This window comes from Tamandua tetradactyla, chromosome 5 (assembly GCF_023851605.1).
Source record: "Tamandua tetradactyla isolate mTamTet1 chromosome 5, mTamTet1.pri, whole genome shotgun sequence".
In the NCBI taxonomy this organism is placed as follows: Eukaryota; Metazoa; Chordata; class Mammalia; order Pilosa; family Myrmecophagidae; genus Tamandua; species Tamandua tetradactyla.
Genome location: NC_135331.1, coordinates 86331738 through 86337737, shown reverse-complemented (window position 1 = coordinate 86337737; position 6000 = coordinate 86331738).

Below are 6000 nucleotides of genomic sequence, written 5' to 3'. Positions count from 1 at the left end.
GTCCAGGACCAGATGGCTTCACATGTGAATTTTACCAAACATTCAAGAAAGAATTAGTATCAGTCCTGCTCAAACTCTTCAAAAAATTTGAAGAGGAGAGAAGGCTACCTAACTCATTCTATGAAGCCAACATCACCTTCATACCAAAGCCAAACAAAGATACTATAAGAAAAGAAAATTACAGACCAATCTCTCTAATGAATATAGATGCAAAAATCCTCAAGAAAATCCTTGCAAATCAAATCCAGCACCACATTATAAGAATTATAAACCTTGACCAAGTTGAATTCATTCCAGGTATACAAGGATAGTTCAACATAAGAAAATCAATTAATGTAATACACTTCATCAACAAATCAAACCAGAAAAACCACATGATCATCTCAATTGATGTAGAGAAGCCATTTTACAAAATTCAACATCCTTTCTTGTTGAAAATACTTCAAAAGATAGGAATAGAAGGGAACTTCCTCAAAATGATAAAGGGAATAGATGAAAAACTCGCAGCTAACGTCATCCTCAATGGGGAAAGACTGAAAGCTTTCCCCCTAAGATTAGGAGCAAGACAAGGATGTCTACTGTCACGTTATTCAATATTGCATTGGAAATTCCAGCCATAGCAATTAGACAAAAAAAAGAAATAAAGGGCATCAAAATCGGAAAGGAAGAAGTAAAACTCTCACTGTTTGCAGATGATATGATATTATATGTTGAAAATTCTGAAAATGCACAGCAAAACTATTAGCACTAATAAATGAGTACAGCAAAGTGGCAGGTGACAAGATCAACACTCAAAAGCCTGTAGTGTTTCTATACACTAATAATGAGCAATCTGAGGGAAAAATCAAGAAAAAAAATTTCATTTACAATTGCAACCAAAAGAATAAAATATTGAGTAATAAATTTAACTAAGGAAACAAAAGATCTATACAAAAAAACTACAAGAAACTGTTTTAAAAAGTTACAGAAGACATAAATAAATGGAAGGACATACAGTGCTCATGGATTGGAAGACTAAATATAGTTAAGATGCCAATTCTACCTAAACTGATTTATAGATTCAATGCAGTACAAATCAAAATCCCAAAAACTTACTTTTCAGAAATACAAAAACCAATAACCAAATTCATCTATAAGGGCACAGTGCCCTGAGTAGCTAAAAATTTCCTGAGAAGGAAAATGAAGTTGGAAGTCTCACACTACTGAACTTTAAAGCATACTACAAAGCTACAGTGGTTAAAACAGCATGTACTAGCATAAGGATAATATACTCTCCAATGGAAACTAATAGAGTGTTCAGACCCTCTCATCTATGGACAATTGATCTTTGATAAGGTAGTCAAGTCAACTAGGACACCTAGGACAAAACAGTCTCTTCAATAAATGGTGCTTGGAGAACTGGATATCCATATGCAAAAGAATGAAAGAGGATCTATACCTCACGCCCTATACAAATGTTAACTCAAAATGGATCAAATACCTAAACATTAGATCTAAGACCATAAAACTTTTAGGAAAAAAATGTAAGGAAACATATAACTTGTAATAGGAGGTGGTTTCCTAGGTCTTATGCCCAAAACATAAGCATTGTGAAAGAAATAGATAAATGGGAACTCCTCAAAATTAAACACTTTTAATTTGTCAAGAAAATAAAAAGGCAGCCTAAACAATGGGAGACAATTTTTGGAAGCGACATATCAGAAACGGGTCTAGTATCCAGAGCATATAAAGAGATTGTTTAGCTCAACAACAAAAAGACATACAACCGAAAAAAGAAGTGGGCAAAAGACATGAACAAATACTTCTCAGAAGAGGAAATACAAATATGGACAGGCTAATTGAACACCATAAGTACAAGGAATATTGAATAGGGCATGAAATTTTGTAGATTTGTCCAATGTGATGCCCCAGTAAATCCCAGGGTGATTTGAAGAGTGAATAAAGAAGTATTTGCAAAATTCCCTTATGGGAATGGTGAGAAAGGGGGAAAATTCAACTTCCCCATTTGGAGAATTCCTGATACTCTCACAAGCAGTGGGGACAACCAATTCAATAAGCTGAGCCCTCAATCTTGGGGTTTGTTCATATGAAACTTATCCCTGCAAAGGATAGGCTAAGCCTACTTAAAATTAGGCTTAAGAGTCATCCTCAGGGAACCTCTTTTGTTGCTCAGATGTGGCCTATCGCTCTCTCAGCCAACACGGCAAGCAAACTCACTGGCCTCCCCCTCTACATGGGACATGATTCCCAGGGGTGTAAACCTCCCTGGCAATGTGGGGCCGAAATCCTAGAATGAGCTGGGACTCAGCATCAAGGAATTGAGAAAACCTTCTCAACGAAAAGGGAAGATAGATATGAGACAAAATAAAGTGTCAGTGGCTGAGAGATTTCAAACAGAGTCAAGAGGTTATACTGGAAGTTATTCTTATGCATTTTATAGATATTTTCTTTTTAATTTAAGGTGTATTAGAGAGGCTAGAGGGAAGTGCCTGAAACTGTAGAGCTGTGTTCCAGTAGCCATGTTTCTTGAAGATGATTGTATGGTATAACTTTTACAATGTGACTGTATGATTGTGAAAACCTTGTGTCTAATGCTCCTTTTATCTATGGGATGAACAGATGAATAAAACATATGGATTAAAAATAAATAAATAATAAGAGGAACAAATGTTAAAATAAATTGAGTAGATTGAAATACTAGTGATCAAGGAAAGGGAGTGGTAAGTGGTATAGAAAAAAATAGGAGGAACAAAGGCTAAAATATACTGGGTAGATGGAAATGCTAGTGGTCAATGAGAGGGAGGGGTAAAGGGTATGGTATGTGTGACTTTTTCCCTTTTTTTAATTTTTTTTCTGGTGTGATGCAAATGTTCTAAGAAATGATCATGGTGATGAATACACAACTATGTGATGATATTGTGAACCATTGATTGTACACCAAGTATGGACTGTTTGCATTTTAGAATGTTGTGTTTGTTTGTTGTTTGACAATAAAATATAAATATTTTTAAAAGGCTACTGGGAAAAAAATGGCTACTGGAACACAGCTCTACAGTTTCAGGTATTTACCTTTAGCCATTCAAATACACCATAACTGAAAAGGGATATCTATATAATGCATAAGAATAACCTCCAGGATAATCTCTTGACTCTGATATCTCTCAGCCACTGACACTTTATATTTTCTCATTTCTCTCTTCCCATTTTGTCAAGAAGGTTTTCTCAATCCCTTGATGCTGGGTCCCAGCTCATCCCAGGATATTCTGTCTCATGTTGACAGGGAGATTTAGACTCCTGGGAGTCATGTCCCTGTAGACGGGGAGGGCAGTGGGTTCAATTGCTGTCTTGGCTTAGAGAGAGCAGCCACATCTGAGCAACAAAAGAGGTTTCTCTGGGGGTGACTCTTAGGCCTAATTTTAAGTAGGCTTAGACTATCCTTTGCAGGAATAAATTTCATAGGGGCTAACCCCAAAAGAGGGGGCTTAGCATACTGATCTGGTTCTTCCCACTGCTTGTGAGAGTATCTATGATTACCATTAGCATAATGTATCTCATTCCATTTTTTAATTTCATCCTGTTTTGGCTTGCTAAAGCTGATGAAGTACAGTTTACATAAATGAACTGACTTTTAACAGTGGGGATTTATTAGCTTATGGATGTAAAGTTCTAAGGTTGAGAAAATGTCCAACTCAAGGCATGTGCAGGATGATACCTGGGTTCTGAAAACAGGCAGCTGGCATCACAGACACCTCTATCACATGTAAAGGCACATTGTAGGCATCTGCTGTTTCTTCACTCCCAGGTTTCATTGCTTTCAACTTCTTGCTTCAGAGGATTCTTTTAGGTGTTTCTCTAGGTTCTCCCTTAGCTTCTCTGTGACTTTTCTCTATGAACTTCTCTGTTTCATCCCTTATAAAAGGCCCCAGCCTGACCCACCCTGAATTAGGCAGATTGTATCTTAATTGGAACAACCAATAAAACCTAATAAAAAGGTTAATTGAAATAATCTAAGAAAAAAGGTCCCATTCACAATCTATATGCACAGAAATGGATTAAAAGAGCATGGCCTTGGAATATTGTTGGAGGATAGCTGCCTGGTATTACTAGCCAGTGTAAATTATGTGGTGGCATACATTGAAGCAGCTTTATCTCCTGGAGAAGGATCAATGGTCAGTTGGTCAGAGGAGGGACTACAGAAATTAGTTCCAAATTAGCCATGTGAGGCTGATATTCATACACTCTTTCTGGTTAAAAATCAGATTATTAAATTAGAAAAATGGAGAAATGCAGACAATTATTTCAGTTGCCAGTGGCTAATAATTCAGTTGCCAGTGCCTAGTGCAAGGATGGGTGTGGCCAAACTGACAAACTCTGTCTGTGATATTTGCCTCATAATAGCATTGTCTATGTAGAGGGGATAAAGGAACTAGTGTATTTGAAATGACTGAATTTAGCAAGAAACAATCTCAAAGCCATGGGACATATTAATAGCTGCACAGCTTTGTAGTACCTTGATTTAACAGACAATAACATAACTCTGATAGGTGTTCTATCTAAATTAGTTTCCCTGAAGACCCTGCTTTTACGTGAAACATCATCAACTCTCTTAGAATGGTACCTTCTTCTCTACTCAGGTGTCTTGCTATACCTTTCTTGGCAGAAAATGAAATATGAGACTTAAATGAAATCTCCTTTTTGGCATCCTTAACTGAGTTGGAACAGTTGTTGGCCATGAGCAATCCTAGTGTACAGGCAACACCTTTCTATTCCAGGGTTCAACTTTTGGCCATACATCATCAGCAGGGACTTAAAACTCTGCCATAGAGCAGGCTGTGAAGCTGGCAACTCTGATGAAGAGGCTCACTGACTGAAGAAATGGTGAAAATACTCTCTTCTCCCTTAAAAGTCTTCAAGGTATCAGGTCAAATCCAACTGGTTGGATTATCTTGTTTGTGGGAGACAAGCCTTTAGTTAATTGTAAATGTAAGCTGTCATAGCTGCAATCATTTAATAAACCAGCCTTCTGTCCATGAAATATTTTTACAGCAACAGTTACACCAGGGCTTGCCTTACCAGACAACTGGGCATCATCACTTGTCTAAGTTGACACCAGAACCTAACCATCAGAGTCCACCCCTTGTCAACTTGGTAGCTATGCACATCATCTTCAAACATGCTTAATTTCCAAATAGAACACAATAACAGACATATGTGCCTAACAATACTCAACTGTCCTGTGTAAAACTGGAAACACCCTCCATCTCCCCACAGAATAAGGTACAAGTACTTAAGGAAACATTCACTCATAAACTTGATATCCTATAACTTAAATACTATAACATTAGCAATAAAACTTATGTCATAGAAGAGGAAAACAAGATATTTGCCTTATGTACAAATACAAACATACTCTTAATGAAACAGGGAAGAAGGATTCATACTATCATAGTCCTTGTTTCTGTAACTTGTCATGTAGTCATAGTTCATATTTATCACTACCTTCTACTATCCATTCCATGTTTTCTTTATCCTCAGCAAGCACTTTGCTGGCTGTGGCTCTTGGCCTGAGGGGAGGGGGATTGATACAAACCTTCATTCCTGAAGTCTCTGAGCCATTGGTAGTTCTGCCTGGATTAGGTTGTTGCAATTTTCCATTGACTTAATCACACGTTATGGTAGTGCTTAGAGACTGAAAGAGTCCTAGTTGGATATATGATTTCCCAGAAGGAAAGGTGAACATGACATCTTTGACATCACATTTATCATGGAAGTTACTGGTGGGCCAGTTCTGGCAATTAGAGATTATTAAGTTGAATATTATCTCTTAAAATGTGCATTTTGAAATGAAGATACAGCCATCTAGGCAGCTGTGTATTATTTTGGATTTTTTGTTCTTTCCAAAAAAATTAAAAATAAATATCAGCCCAGAGGTTGGGGCTAATGCATATAACTTGTACCCAACAAATGACAATTTCATTCCTAAAACTCTTTTCTTATCAG